The sequence below is a fragment of the Pinus tabuliformis genome, chromosome 9, assembly GCF_031772625.1.
Source record: "Pinus tabuliformis cultivar Carrire ecotype Pingquan chromosome 9, CPIR1, whole genome shotgun sequence".
NCBI lineage: Eukaryota > Viridiplantae > Streptophyta > Pinopsida > Pinales > Pinaceae > Pinus > Pinus tabuliformis.
In genome coordinates, this window is record NC_142307.1 from 1161858142 (window position 1) to 1161875801 (window position 17660).

The window sequence follows — 17660 nt, forward strand, 5'->3', positions numbered from 1 at the left end:
CAACATCTTTGTGACCCATTTTTGTTGCTCTTCATAGGATAATCTTTGTTCTAAAAAGTATTTAAGGCTATCATGATCCGTTTTTACCTTGAAGTGTCTTCCCATTAGGTAGGGTCGCCATTTCTTAATTGCATGTAGTATTGCCAACATTTCCTTCTCATAAATAGCTTTGTGTAAAAACTTTCCCTTGATTGGACAGCTTTCAAAAGCACTGGGTCTTTCATCTTGCATTAAAATAGCACCAATTCCATTTCCTGAAGCATCACATTCCACAATAAAGGTTTTTGTGAAGTCCGGTGTAGCTAAGACCGATGCTTGGCACATTGCCTCTTTAAGATGTTCGAAGGCCTTTGTTGCTTCTGGAGTCCATGAAAATGTATCTTTCTTCAATAATGTTGTTAGAGGTGCTGCCATTCTCCCATAATTCTTAACAAACTTGCGATAATACCCTGTCAACACAAGAATCCTTGCAGATGCTTTATGGATGTGGGGATTTTCCATTTCTTAATGGATTTAATTTTGCTAGGGTCTACATTAACTCCTTCATGAGATACAATATGACCTAGATATTCCACCTCTTGTACTCCAAAGAAGCATTTGGATATTTTTGCATATAATTGTTTCTCCTCCAATAGTTGTAGCACCCTGTCAACATGTTCAATTGTTGAAAATAATACTGAGAGGGGGGGTGAATCAGTATTATCTAGCAATTAATAAATCTTCCTTATTTGATCTTTGAATTTATTTTTGCATGTCAGTACCATAAAATAATGAGCATGAACAAAGAAAACAGATAGTCACACCAAAGAACACAAGATGTAAGGTGGAAACCCAATGTGGGTGAAAACCACCTGCTGCAATATGTCTCTATCTTCTTTCAAATTAGATACTCCTTTTACAATGATTTTTTACTGGTGCAGTCCTTTACCAGTACGCAGGCTGCAACCTGCAGAGAGCTACAACTCTCTCTCATTTTCCAGTCTTCTCCTGGAAGGGAGCTACAACCCCCTACTTCTTTTCATAAAGCATCAAATGATCATCAAGTACATAACAGTTACAGTCCACTACAGTTATCAGATCAGTAATAACAGAACTAACCCAGAACACCTTATCAACAGAGAAATTCAATCAATAGAACATCTTAAGACAGAGACGCAGTTTTCCCTTCTGTGGCCTGCGACCAGACGCAGTTAACCTTCTGCTCCCCTGCGTCCACACGCAGCGATCCTTCTGCTGCGTTGCGTGCCCACGCACTGTTCCTTGAACTGCACTGCGTCCTGTTGCTGCAGGGACGCACTCAAAAACACTATCGTGCCGCGTCCTGTTGCTGCAAGGACGCACCCGAAGACACTATCGCGCCGCGTCCTGTTGCTTCAGGGACGCACCTGAACCTTGGTCGCCCTGCGTCCCCACGCAGATCTCCAGATACTGAACTGCGTCCCGGACGCACCTGAACTTCGTCTACCCTGCGTCCCCACGCAGGTATCCTCCTACTGCACTGCGTCCCAGCGCACTTTCCTTTCACTGTACCTTCGTCCTTTCGGGTATGAATGATTTCAAGACTTTAAGTGTAACCCAAACAGTCAGATCTACAGATCTGATCTTGCGCCAAAGAGATCTCGGTCCTTCAGTAGATTCGCCTTTTAGATCTAGACCAGATCTCACCTCATAAGATATTCAACCAAAGACATACTAAATCCAAATGATCTCCTTTGCTTTATATAGGCAAGCTCCTCCTCAAAACATGGAACAATACCACGAGCCGACACCATAATAACACAATACCGTCGGCTAGATACCAAGAGTAAAACACAAGAAACCCCCACGTGAGCTTTTCTCTGCCTTGAAATGTGTGCACAAGGTGACCGCACCTCCTGAATGGCTGGCCTGCGTCTCTGGACGCGGCTCCTGCATGGTGTACCTGCGGGTACGCACCTTCTGAACTGATTTCCTGCGTCCTTCTTAATTTTTCAATAAATTGAGAGCCTTGTCATGGGAGTTGCCATCAAGTACAACATCTGTAACATATAGCCATACCAGAAAACATAATGCCAACAATCTCCCCCTTTGGACTTGATGGCAACCTCACAAACTTTGCTTCATTCTCCCCCTAAGCTCATGCTCCCCCTAAAAAAGGAACCAGATCTGCAACACAGAACCATAATCCATCATGAAAGAGATAGAGACATATTGCAGCTATTTCCAAGATCTCCTTCTGACCATCCTCCATAATGCCAACAATGCATTATATGCTCCCCCTGAACCTGTACCATCAATCAAAAAAGGTTCAACAATAATATGATGCATCAACAACCCCCAGCTTTTGCCTGAGGTATTCAAAAGTGTCCCTGGGCAATGGTTTGGTGAGAATATCAGCAACTTGTTCCTTAGAAGGAACATACTCCAACTTGACCTTCTGTTCAAGCACTTGTTCCCGGAGAAAATGATACTTGATTGGTATGTGCTTGGTTTTTGAATGCATAACCGGATTCTTTGAGATGCTGATTGCACTTGTGTTATCACATAAGATGGGGATAGGTGGTGTACAAGTGATTTGAAAATCCTGCAAAGTTTGCATCATCCAAAGGAGTTGGGTGCAACAAGATGCAGCAGCAACATATTCCGCTTCAGCTGTAGACAAGGCAATCGAACTCTGTTTCTTGCTGAACCAAGATACTAGTCTGGAACCCATAAAGAACGCACCACCACTTGTGCTTTTCCTGTCATCCACGCTTCCGGCCCAATCTGCATCTGTATAAGCATGAAGTGTAAGATCTGTATCTCTAGGATACCATAAGCCATAATTTTGGGTCCCTTGAAGATATTTGAAAATTCTCTTCACTGCCTGAAGATGAGTCTCCTTCGGATTTGCCTGAAATCTTCCAACTATTCCAACTGCATGCATGATGTCCGGTCGGGTACCTGTCAAATATAGTAAACTACCAATCATAGATCTGTAGGTTGGTTGATGTACTGCTGCAGATTCATCATTTGCACTGAGACTACATCCTGTGACCATGGGTGTACATACTGGTTTTGCATCTTCCATGCCATATTTCTTCAAAATCTGTTTGAGATACTTGGTTTGAGATAAAAAGATTCCTCCTTCTTTTTGTTGGATTTGCAAACCAAGGAAATATGTCAGTTCTCCTAGCAAGGACATTTCAAATTCTTTCTGCATGACCGAGGCAAAGCTTTGACTCATAGCTTCTTCATTGCTGCCAAAAATAATGTCATCTACATACACAACAAGTATTAGCAATTTGTCATTTTCAACTTTTATATAAAGATTGCTATCTGCTGAACCTTTTGAAAAACCTTGTTGATGAAGATATTTGTCCAAACGGTAGTACCAAGCCCTTGGAGCTTGTTTGAGACCATAGAGAGCCTTTTTCAATCTGCATACAAGATTTGGATCATTTCCAAGAATGAACCCATCTGGCTGTTTAATGTACACTTCTTCTTCCAAGTCTCCATTCAGAAAGGCTGATTTCACGTCCATTTGAAATACTTTGAAGTTTTGAAAACTTGAGAGAGCAAGGAACATTCGGATGGCCTCAAGTCTTGCAACAGGAGCAAAGGTTTCTTCAAAGTCTATTCCTTCTTGCTGCGCATACCCTTTACAAACAAGTCTGGCTTTGTTTCTAATTACTTCTCCATTTTCATTCAATTTATTTTTGAAGACCCATTTTGTTCCGATAACATTCTTATCCTTTGGTCTAGGAACCAGCTCCCAAGTGTTGTTCTTTTCGATTTGCTCAAGTTCTTCATCCATTGCTTTCATCCAACATTCATCTTTGCATGCTTCTTTCACATTTTGTGGTTCAGTAGAGGAGAGTAATGCCAAATAGCTTGAGGCTTCTGCAACTGTTCTTCTTGTTTGTACGCCTGCTTCTTTCTGCCCCACAATCTGAGATTCTGGATGATTCTTCTGAACATATCTGGATGGAGTCTTTTCTTCTATTCTTGTTTGCTCCTCTGGCTCTTCTTGAGGTTCTTCTTGAGGTTCTTCTTCTTCATCATTCTGTCTTTGAGGGTAGCCTTCATCTTCTTCGATGTCTTCATGATGGACTTGCCTAGGAATGTATCCCTTCTCATCAACTACTACATCAATGCTGTCAACAATTCTGCCAAGTCTTTTATTGTAGCACTTGTATGCTTTGCTATATGGAGAGTAACCAAGAAGAATGCCTTCATCTGCCCTAGGTTCAAGTTTGCCAAGCTGATCATCAGTATTCTTGATATAGCATTTGCTCCCAAAGATTTTGAAGTGCTTTACCGAAGGAGTCCTGCCACTCCAAAGCTCATGAGGAGTTTGAGTGCTGTTCACCCGGACATTTGTCTTGTTGAGAATAACAACCGCAGCATGTGCAGCTTCACCCCAGAAAGTTGCGGGAGTTCCTGATTCATCAAGCATAGCACGAGCCATTTGTTGGATTGTTCTGTTCATTCTTTCAACAACTCCATTTTGCTGAGGAGTTCTAGCTGTAGAGAATTCTCTCCTTATCCCATGTTCATCACAGAAATCGAAAAATTCATTTGAAGTAAATTCCCCACCTCTATCAGATCTGAGGCACTTAATTTTGTGACCTGATTGATTTTCAACCAAGGCTTTGAAGGATTTGAATTTTTCGAATGCTTCATATTTGTGCTTCATAAGTCCTAACCAGACAAACCTGGAGAAATCGTCAATGAATAATATCAAGTATTCTTCTCCTCGAGGTGTTCTTTTCCTGAAAGGACCGCATGTATCTGTATGTACTAGCTCAAGAGGCATGCTAGCTGATCCTTCTTTCTCTGGAAAGTTAGTTCTGGTTTGTTTTCCAAACTGACATGATTTGCATATGGTGTTGTCAGGAATTTTGATATCTGGAAGATCACGAACTACCTGATATTTGCATGCTTTCCTTATTTGTGAGAAGCTTAGATGTCCCAACCTTCGATGCCATAACCAGTGCTCTTCATCCTTGCTTAGATAGCATTGTTGTTGTCCTTCTTCAAATATGTACAGATTATTTGGACTTCTTTTGCCTTTGAGCACTGTTTTACCTGTATCAAGATCACGAACAAGACATCCATTCGATCTGAATATAACCTCGGTTCTTTGATCACACATCTGACTGACACTTAGAAGATTATGCTTCAATCCATCAACATACAGAACATTTCCAGCCTTGACCTTTTCTTTTAACTGAGCAATGCCTTTTCCTTTTATAGTTGCAGGAGTATCATTTCCAAAAGAGACTTTCTTTCCCTTTTCTAGAGCAGAATAAGATTCAAGTTTTTCTTTATCACCTGTCATATGCTTCGAACATCCACTGTCAATGTACCATAGATTTTCTTGTCCCTCTGCATAAAAAGCTATCCCACATCTTTCTGTTTGAGGTTCCTTTATTCTCTATGTTTTGGTGCTTGAGGCTTGTTCCTTTTTCTGCTGAAACCTGCTCCTGCATTCAGAGTCTTCATGACCAAAGTTATTGCAAATAGAACATTCAACTTCATTTTCAAGAACCGAAAAGTTGTTATAGGTCCTTTTTGTAATCCCGGTCATACTTCTTTGTTTTTGAGCTTCCCTAGTCATGATTGTTTTATATGCAACACATTGAGCTGCTTTGTGACCAAAGTTATGGCAAGAAAAGCATTGTCCATTGAAGAAACTTCTGCGGTTATCAAATCTACCGACCAAATGATTGTAATTTCTATTGTCATCCATTCTTGAACCAAATTGAGAAGATTTTACCTGTGGCTAGTTGTAGCTTTTGTTCACCCTTAAGATGGATTGCCCCTGATAGTTTCTGTTTGTAATTCGTCCCTACTTTACCTGATGATCTTCATTTTGCTTTTGCTCATTTCTTCTTGCTGCATCAAGATAACTTTTTGAGGTGGATGCTTGAGAAGTTTCTCCATTATAGCCCAGACCTGTCTTGTTTAGAGGAGATCGCTGCACATTGATAATCTCATCCAAAGTTTCAGATCCTTTGACAAACTTGAGATTAATAGCTTTTGTTTTCTCAATCTCTTTTCTAAGACCAACAATTTCACCTTCTAATTTTTCAAGATGTTTTTCCTTTTCATCAATTTGAAATTGTAGAGTATCAATGATCATGTTCTTTTCTTCTATACATCTCTTGAGTCTAGTAATTTCATCATAAAGGTTATCCACATCTACAGCATCCATATAATCATCATCTTCAAATGCCATTAACAACTTATATTCATTACCTTGTTCATCTTCATCACTGTTTGATAGACCATCACTATCTTCATGAGTGTAGTAGCTTTTCTTATTTGCGTTCTGTTTCTTGTTCCATCTAGCAGGTTCCTTTCCTTTATCCTTATAAGGGCATTTTGCAGCATAATGACCTACTCTTCCACAAGCAAAGCATTTAAAAGGTAACTTACCTCTGAACCTTCCAGAACCCCTTTGAAGATTTCTGACAAAGTTTGATTCTTCTTCCTCTTCTTCTGGGACGTGGCTTGCTTCATAATAATCTCCTTTGCCTGATGCCTTGAAAGCAGCTTCTCTTCTGTCTGAAGGACCTCCCTTTCTCATTTCATAAGCAGTTAGAATTCCATGTAGCTGAGACATAGTAAGAATTCGTAGATTTTCCTTTTCTTCTATAGCAGATACTTTAGATTCAAACTTGGGAGACAAAGATCTTAGAACCTTTTCAACCACTATAGCCTCTCTTATTTCTTCACCCAAATTTTTCATACAATTAACAATCTCATCTACCCGAAGAAAATAGTTAGCCACACTTTCATCATTATACATCTTGAGAGTTTCATACTGAATCCTGAGAGTTTGAAGTTTAGCACGCTTTACCTGTTCATCTCCTTCATAGCTTGTGACAATTTTGTCCCATATTTCTTTTGCGGATTTGTAGTGCATTACCTTCATGAATTCCGTTTGGGATATACATCCTAATAGAGTACTGACTGCTTTTGCATTTGTTTCATACTTCTTTTTCTCAGCTGGATCTGTAGGAGTAGCTGAAGGAAAAGTATAGCCTGTTTCTACAATGTCCCAAACTTCTGTACCGAGAGATTGAAGATATGCAGTAACTCTTACCTTCCAATAATTGAAGTTTGTCCCATCAAAAACTGGTGGCCTGATTGATGCTTCTCTCTCGTAGTTGCTCATGATGAACGATCTACCTTCAAGCGATCAAGCTTTTCTGAAGGACCTGCTCTGATACCAATTGTTGAAAATAATACTGAGAGGGGGGGTGAATCAGTATTATCTAGCAATTAATAAATCTTCCTTATTTGATCTTTGAATTTATTTTTGCATGTCAGTACCATAAAATAATGAGCATGAACAAAGAAAACAGATAGTCACAAGAAAGAACACAAGATGTAAGGTGGAAACCCAATGTGGGTGAAAACCACCTGCTGCAATATGTCTCTATCTTCTTTCAAATTAGATACTCCTTTTACAATGATTTTGTACTGGTGCAGTCCTTTACCAGTACGCAGGCTGCAACCTGCAGAGAGCTACAACTCTCTCTCGTTTTCCAGTCTTCTCCTGGAAGGGAGCTACAACCCCCTACTTCTTTTCATAAAGCATCAAATGATCATCAAGTACATAACAGTTACAGTCCACTACAGTTATCAGATCAGTAATAACAGAACTAACCCAGAACACCTTATCAACAGAGAAATTCAATCAATAGAACATCTTAAGACAGAGACGCAGTTTTCCCTTCTGTGGCCTGCGACCAGACGCAGTTAACCTTCTGCTCCCCTGCGTCCACACGCAGCGATCCTTCTGCTGCGCTGCGTGCCCACGCACTGTTCCTTGAACTGCACTGCGTCCTGTTGCTGCAAGGACGCACTCAAAAACACTATCGTGCCGCGTCCTGTTGCTGCAAGGACGCACCCGAAGACACTATCGCGCCGCGTCCTGTTGCTTCAGGGACGCACCTGAACCTTGGTCGCCCTGCGTCCCCACACAGATCTCCAGATACTGAACTGCGTCCCGGACGCACCTGAACTTCGTCTACCCTGCGTCCCCACGCAGGTATCCTCCTACTGCACTGCGTCCCGGCGCACTTTCCTTTCACTGTACCTGCGTCCTTTCGGGTATGAATGATTTCAAGACTTTAAGTGTAACCCAAACAGTCAGATCTACAGATCTGATCTTGCGCCAAAGAGATCTCGGTCCTTCAGTAGATTCGCCTTTTAGATCTAGACCAGATCTCACCTCATAAGATATTCAACCAAAGACATACTAAATCCAAATGATCTCCTTTGCTTTATATAGGCAAGCTCCTCCTCAAAACATGGAACAATACCACGAGCCAACACCATAATAACACAATACCGTCGGCTAGATACCAAGAGTAAAACATAAGAAACCCCCACGTGAGCTTTTCTCTGCCTTGAAATGTGTGCACAGGGTGGACGCACCTCCTGAATGGCTGGCCTGCGTCTCTGGACGCGGCTCCTGCATGGTGTACCTGCGGGTACGCACCTTCTGAACTGATTTCCTGCGTCCTTCTTAATTTTTCAATAAATTGAGAGCCTTATCATGGGAGTTGCCATCAAGTACAACATCTGTAACATATAGCCATACCAGAAAACATAATGCCAACATCAATATGATCCTTCCAAGACTTGTTGTAGATTAGTATATCATCAAAAAATACTAACACAAATTTTCTAAGGAATGGTTTGAAAATGGAATTCATCAAACCTTGAAATGTAGAAGGTGCATTGGTAAGGCCAAAAGGCATGACCAAAAATTCATAATGACCCTCATGAGTTCTAAATGTTGTTTTTGGAATGTATTTAGTCTTCATTCTAATATGATGATATCCTGAACAAAGATCCAACTTGGTGAAGTAAATTGATCCATGCAATTCATCCAATAATTCATCAATGACAGGAATGGGGAACTTATCTTTAATAGTGATCTTGTTGAGCTCCCTATAATCCAAAAACATGCGCCATGATCCATCCTTCTTGTGCACCAATACTACTAGAGCAGAGAAAGAACTTTGACTAGGTTGAATTATACTAGCCTCTAGCATTTCTGCAACCATACATTCAATTTCACTCTTTTGGTCATAGGGATATCTGTACGGCCTGATGTTTGGAGGAACACTTCCTGGAATCAGATGAATAGCATGATCATGATCACGAATAGGTGGGAGACCTTTGGGAGTCTCAAATACCTTGGAATGATTGTCCAAGACTTTTTGGAGATCTGGAGAAATAGATGATTCCGATGTGGAAACATCTAGCGAACATAATTGTGCAATTACACCTCTTTGTTCCTTTTTTAGAAGCTTTTTCATACCGTTAGAGCTGATTATCTTTCCCGGTTTCCCTGCAATACCCCTTAATTCAAATTCCTTTCCTTCTGCAGAAAATTTAATGAAAATTTCTTGAAAATTAAAAGCTATTGTACCCAAGGATTGTAGCCATTGGACTCCTAGTACAACATCAGCACCTCCCATTGGAATGGAAAGCATTGGGCTAGTCAATACATATTCTCCCATGGATAGCTTGATATTATGGCACTTTCCAGAGCAATTTATCGTTCCTCCATTTGCAATCATCACTTGACACTCTGGTGCTGGATATAGGAAGCAATTCAATTCCTTTGCTACCTTACAATGAATAAAATTGTGGGTACTTCCTGAATCAATCAACACTATTACCTTTTTCTTCTTGATTTGTCCTTCTATCTTGATGGTTTGAGGAGTGGTAATTCCAGCCAATGAATTACAAGATATGGTCGGATTCAATTCTTCTTTATCTAGGCTTTGTTCCTGGAGTAGATCCTCTTCCTTTGACCTTTCTTGCTCCTTTTCTTCTTCCTCTTCACAATCTATGTAGAATAATTTCTTCTCAGCACACTTATGACCTTTAGTGTATTTGCTATCACAACTGTAACAACGCCCTTTTGCTCTTTTCTCTTCCAATAGTTGTGGTGTCAACCTTATAGGTTGTGGAAGGCTAGGGGTAACAACACTTCTATCTTTATAGTTGGGACTGGTATGCTTCCTGGTTGCCATAATTTTGCTTTCCATTTTTCTTGCTAACCTGAATGCCTTCTCTAATGAATCAGGTTCCCAAAGGCGAACATCATGTTGGATATTATCTTTTAAAGTCCCTATGAACACATCAATCCTATGCTCCTCTGGAATATTTTTTACCCTTATGTTCAATTTTTGGAACTCCTCAATGTGCTCCATTATTGAACCCTTTTGTTTGAGACTTATCAATTGGCTAAAAAAAGTGTTGCTTTTTGTATCCTCATAATGTGTTGTCAATTCTTCCGTAAAAATTGCCCAAGTGATAATTTGTTTACAAGAGCAAAGCCATTGATACCATACAAACTGATTTGGTTCCAAATATAAAGTTGCAATATGTACCTTTTGTGTGTTTTGCACATTATTGAGATCGAAAAATTGCTCCATCTGTAATATCCATGTTGCAGGATCCTTGCCATCAAACTTCCTCATATCGATTTTTGGAATATGGTGGGTTTTCGATCCAACATTAGAGTCTATGGAATCATGATTAACATTTATTTTTTTCTCATCATGAGTTTCCTTTACTACCCTTTCACCATTAGTGGCCATTTCTTGTAGCAACTTATTCATATTTATCTTCAATTCTTCCATGTCTGTCTTCAAATCTATCTTCAAATCGTCCATCTTAGCTTCCACGTCATTCATCTTAGCTTCTACGCCTTTCTTTAAACAATCCATCTTAGCTTCTATGCCTTTCTTTAAACCATCCATCTTAGCTTCTACATCTTTCTTTAAACCATCCATCTTAGATTTTGTTCCTTTTTGTGCAAGTGACACTTGTTGCACTTGGTCTCGTAATTTTGATATATCATGTTGCATTTCTTCCTCTTCTTCATGAGTCATGCTAGAGCTTTCAGGTTGCCTACTAGGTGTTTGCATTTTCTTTCCTCGGGGCATCAATTACCAATAATAATGCTTTACTATGCCCTTTGAATTCCTTCAAACTAATTTTTCAAACCAAGCTTATGCAAAAATTTAAAAAAAACTACACACCTTTTTTCACTTTGTAGGAGCCTGATATTGAATCTGATGTATCTCTGTAATTTCGGATCATCCAGTTCTGAAATTGTGACCTGTAGTAGCCCTCTGTGTCCTCTTTCCAATGCCACCAGTCTGATCCAAATTGGATTCTCCAAGAAAGAGTTATGCACAATCTCCCACAGTGACCTGATTATAGACTAGTTCAGTAGAGTGAACTTGTACGACGTGCCACGAGTCACTGTTTCGACTTTTGGCTCTAAAAAATATATACAAGAAACTACAGTCCATCCTCTTTCTGTACCTTCTTACGAAATTTCAATCCAATGCTCAAAAATAAAGTTATGATGATTTTCCCTAGGTCACCTGTTTGGAATGTAATTCAAGAGTCTGCAAAAAGACCAACTTCCTCATATCATATCTCCGCAAATATAGCGCAAAAAGCTATAAAATTTGGAACTGAGATTTAGCGCGATTTCTTCCCAAATGGTTTTTTTTTTAGCTTTTGAAACATCGCAAAAAAAAATTTATAGTGAAAATTTCACGATGACCTATTTGGAGCAGCGAAACCCTAGAATCCAAAGCTCTGATACCAAATGTTATGAAACCAGCTCAAGAAAAGATAGAAAAGATAGATCAACGCCTTAGAATTCAGCCTCTTCGAGGGGGAAACCTCCTTTACATTACATAAATGAAAAATTCTTGGATGATTCAAATGACAAAACCTCCTTTCTATATATAGGATTCTAAGGAGTCACAAAATAACCCAGTCGACCTAACAATAATAATATAAAGCCACAAAAATAACAATAGAGGGATTCTATGGGGCACAGTAATAAAAATATGGGGACAATAGGGGCACAACCATATTAATAAGGGATACAACTACAATAGTAATGGGGTAATCACTAGTATTATAGGGACCTATCAATCTCCCGCACAAATTGACAAGTGGTTTCGATGCAGAGGGGACCTATTGTCACTGCTACGACACCCTCCAAAATCTCACTACATTGGAATTTGGGAGTCTACTATCACCATCACCTTTATCATCAAGTTTTGTCTCATATTATTCTATGTGTTTCAAGTGTCTTTGAATGCTCTCAAGTGTCATTGCATTGGTTAGAACATCTTTAGGTGCATTTCATGGTCGTAACATCTTTGTTGTTGTAAAACGACACTTTTGGGTCGCAATCACACACACTTCACTCATTGTACTTAGGGAATGTGTATAAGTGGCATTTTGATGTATATTTATCATTTTTCAAGATTTCATAAGTTTTATCTGAGTTGTTATGAGTTGCACATGGTTTTATGTCTAAACTCATCTTGTTCACCCCTCATCCTATCATCCTAACTTAGACAAATATTTGGTTTCAAAGAAAACCCATTAAGGCAAAAAGAACATGAGCACACTCTGAGGCCTTTATCGGGAATCCTTTGTTGCTCATAAGTGCACCATGCACACTCCTTAAGCCCTTTCCCTTTCCTTCTTCCAAACTATGCCCCTCAAGAGACCAAGTCTTCCTTTGAGTGCACTCCTTCGATTCAAAGAAGTGTGCCCTCCTTGAGTGCTGGAGTGCACCCTAAATGCCTCAATATCAACCCTTCATCCTTCCATAATGCTCCATGCACCCTCTTGAACCCTTTTATCAGATGAGCGCACTTCAAAGGCATGAGCATCATCCTTCATTCTTCAGACTTGTACCATGCACACTCCTGGGCCTCTTGTGCCATGCGCCCTCCTGGGCCTCTTGAGCACATGAGAAACCCTGAAGGCTTGAATCCTTCTTCCTTCAGCCTTCAAGAATGTGCCCTATTCCCACGCTCTCTCCCTTGGGTGCACAATGCACTTGGGAATCCCAAAGCCTCCTCCTTCATCATTCAAACTTATGCCATCCACCCTACCTTTATTGTATTTCTCCCTTGTGCACATGAGTGCATGCTAAAGCCCTGAAGCCTTCCCTCTCATCCCTTCAAAGTGTGCCAATGCACCCAAAATCTCTCTTGTTAAAAAGGAATGAATAGAAAATATACATAAGACATGCTAGAATATGATATTTTCAAGCTAATGGTTGCTTTCATGAGTGATTGTAGATATAAGTGTTCCAAAAGTAGCATGGAAATCACACATGAGGAAGATCGGGTAGAGAATACAAAGGAAGCATCAAATAAAAAAGAGCATAGTGAAAGCTCGATGATCGAAGAACCCTAAATACACCAAGATCAAATACCCTTTGGAGGGTGAAGGCATCAATGATCAGAAGTAGTATGAAGAATGAGGACAAGAGTCGTAGCCATGTCACCACTGAAGAAATTCTATGTCATCAGTCACTATTAGTCCCAGTCACCAAGGATAGTGACACGTCACATCTTAATCATATGATGATTTGGAAGTTATGATGTAATTTTGTAATCATTATAAAGACAAATAATTGGAAGTCCAAGTTATGTATGGAAAAAAGAGTCATGGAAGTCCAAAATACATGTAATACCAAAAGTCGTATGTAATTCCAAAAGTAATTTGGAAGTCCAAAGGTTGTAGAAGTCCAAAGGTCAGTAGGAGTTGGAAAGTCAAGAGTCATGGCGATGTGAAAAGTCATGCCTCAAGTTATAAAAGGATCGTCATTTCTCATGTAAAGGACTTTTAACCTTGGATTCTCCCACAAGGCATTAGAGAGGTAGAGTTAGTACTTTTGGGGAGCAAGTAGTGGCTATAACACTCCATTATTGGAGCAAGTGATTGTCCATTGTATTTATGTATCTTGAAATTTTTCTTAATATTGAAGCCTTTTCAGGCCAGCACATCTTAACACATGGATTGTGAATGTTTCTAAGACTATTATTTGAATGTTTATGGTTCATGTTTGTTGGTGTCCGAGTGTGAATAAACTATTCAACTCTTTCCTACATTAATTCATCAATCTAGGTGCGTACAATTTTCAAGGTAATGTGCAAGGTATATGCAGGGGCAAGGTTACAATCTCATATCAACCAAGGATTCGTGACTAAGAAATTAAAGCATCGTTGTAACAGTAATAGAAAATAATTTGCAGAACTTAAAAGGCATTCACAACAATAAATAGAGATCTATAACAGTAATAAGGATAAACACAGAAAGAGTAAAATAGCATACACAAAATAAATACGCAACACCTGATCAGAAGAGCAGGCCCAGCTCTCTGATCAGGGCTGCGTTAATTTATAGCTAAGGAAAGAACAACAAAACTGCTTGTATTATATTAATCTGTAAAAGAGTTGTTACAATACATATCTCTACGCGGCTAACCCTTTGCACAAGAATAAAACCCTTTTTATAAAATACATGGGTAATAACATATTCCCCAAAACCTGGCAACTAAATGCCCAAAATATACAACAGTTCATAACAGCAACTAGTTGTCGAGAGAGCGAGAACAGAAACGATCCAAAATAAGCATGAAAACAGCTGCGAGTTGGTTATGCTGTCACAGTGTTGCCGAACAGCTGCTATGAATCACGGAACTGCTGCTACATGTTGTGAAAGTGATACCTATTCACCAAAATCTATGGAAATAACAAGTTTTAGTAGCTCGCATAGGTAAAACCCCCGTGACTTTACTTCATCAATTAAATATTCCAAGAGACATAAGAAAGAAGGGTTACCTCATGAGTTTATCACAATAAATGCATATCAATTGGTGCAAAAAGGATGGAAGGATGGGTGAAAAGGTAAGGAAAAGATAAGCAGATTTGGTGCCCAACATCTCCCCCCAACTATCCTTCTGCATTCCCTTATGCAGCTCGTTGCTTCTGAAGGTCTGGGTTAGAACAGTTTTGATCCTCGTGGAGATGGGCGAGATCATATTCTTTTGCCATATCTGTTCCTGGGACCTTGTATCCTTTTGAAATAAGGACTTCCTTCCACAAATCATCTGGTACATTATATGCTAGGGTATAATGCTCTGTTGGCAGCCAAATGACAGGGAACCTGAACCGAAGTCCCATCCACTGGACCCCACATGTTTGGATGCATGCGACATACCTTGGCACCGGTTCCCTGTTCCAGAGAGATGTAGGTGACATCATCCACTTTTTCAGGCAACTATCAAGGGCCTCATCTTGAAACGTGACTATTTGCTTGACACAAAGATCAATGCACCACTTCTATGTCCTTAGCATCCATTCTCTATTTCCCTCGATCTCTAAAAAGGTAGTGTGTTTATTGTACATAGTTACAGACGTTTTGTTCTCTCCTCTCATCATAAAAGGCTTCGTGTTTTGATTTGACTCAAACGTATTGGAAGCCTTCTACCAGTTTATCTAGTTAATCATATAAGAGGTGAGATCCCTTAAATGAATGTCCCCTACATATGGGACCAGGTTAAATTCTTTGTCATCGCACAGGAAGTACCCATGTAGATAGAACTCACACATCAAATATTGGGTTACTATGTCATGGATCCTTAATATATGAAGGAACTGTACAAAGTCCTCAATATCATGACTAACCTCCTTCTTAATTCTTTCCAGACAGAAGAAAATAAATTGCTTATGCAAGAACAAGGCATAGCTAGAAGTAGGAGGGTGGCATGCCATTACCTATTGTGCTAGGCTGAACATCTATTATTTTTCAGCCTTCAATTCCAGCACTTGCCCTTCCAACCATTCTACCTTGAGATACTGATTCGCATGCCTCAATCGTAAGATATCCACTCACTCTACATATTCAAAGATAGCCTTGGATGACTGCTCCTAAATTCTTTTCACCTCATTCTGATAGTGGGAAGCGATGGATTTCCAAGTTTGAATCTCAACTGTCAAAGAGAATTCACGACCTTCAAACAAAATCTCAATAGGATCCATCTGAGTATAAGCATAGATCATTTGCACATATTCTACCTGTGTTTCTGCCTCAACCATCGTAGCATTAGGCTTCTTGACCCGTCGTTTATACTTCATTACCTACTTCTTAAGTCGATGCACCTGTCTTCTTAGTCTTCGGACCTCTGTTTTCAATCGCATCATCTCTTTGAATTGTAGCTGGTATTTATTTTTAAGGGGTGGCCTCAGGGAAAATTTTAAGAACCCCCCCTAAATTTACATGTATAATAAATGGGCGAATCTCCATGGTATATAGGAAAAATGGAAGGCGATTTTATCAATAATATGATATGTATATAAATTTTTTGGCGAATCTCTCACCAGGCATGGTGAATATTTTACTCAATTATAAAATCTTGTGTTTATTGAATACACAAATGAAATCATTGCATTTCTTTAAAATACCTTTTGAAATCAAAATTACCGAAATTACATATCGATAACCTAGTGGGTGTAGGATAAAATTCACCCATGCCATTCATAGAAAGCATGAGAAAACACCTAATACTATATATAAAACCAAGAAAAATTCAAATTCATCACTTCTAGGGACCTCGTAACCAACCTACCAATATACAAGTATGTTCCTGTTTGCAATTAGAAAAATTACCCAAATTGCAATCTGTTTACTCCACTTCTAGGGACGTCGTAACCACCCTGCCAATACACAAGTATGTTCCTGTTTTCAATTAGAAAAATTACGCAAATTACGATGTGTTTACTCTAGCATATGTTGGAAAGTTATAGAAGGATGACTAGTGCAATCAATCCATTCCTTTTAGCCCTGGATTTGTTTCGGTTTAAAACAGAAGTATACAAATATACTTGTCCAATGTCTATGCTTTAACCATTCACCTTAAGATGTTTTTACAATATAATTTCCTAAGTCTATTTAATATCTTCATTATCATAAAAACCAACCTATATCCATGTTAACTCCACATCTACCACTCTTAGGGGGATGAAATCTATTTATCCCTCTGAGCACTTGGTAGACCCAGAATTAAGATGGATCTAAGATAGAATTTCCCCTTTAAATAGTCTATGCTCACATGAATACCATGGGTCAATACCATGGGTTATCATAAACCTAGAGCTTAAATATTACTATTAGTAATTTATAAAAATTAATAAAATTAATAGTTGATTTTTATTTTATTTTTTATTTTAACCAAGCTAAAATGTTTAACATACATTAAATTACAACATCCATTTTTACTCTTGATTGGATCAAATATTTTTTCATTCTATGCTAGTTTGCATATCATGATATTTGATACCTCTCGGGGGTTAGTAGATCCAGAGTAAAGATGGATCTATGTTGGTTTAATTCCCCCATTTAAATAGGTTACATTCCAAGTGAATACCATGTGCCATTTTCGTGAATACCATGGGTCAATACCATGTGCCATTTTTATTTTTATTAATACTAATATTAGGGTTAATAATGTTTTTTTTGCATGGTATTAATAACAATATAGTCCATGGTATTTGTCCCATAGTATAAATATAAGGTGACTTATGGAGTAAATATAAAAAAATGTTTTATTTGTTTACCACACCTCTCGTTTATTTATAATTTTATTAATTTACCATACCATTCATAAATACAAGGTGACTTATGGAGTAAATATAAAAAATGTTTTATTTGTTTGCCATACCTCTCGCTTATTTATATTTTTATTAATTTACCATATCTCTTTTACAAATATGGTATTTGGCCCATAGGATTCACTTAAATAAAACCTCTTTCTTGAGCCTTCATAAATAGAA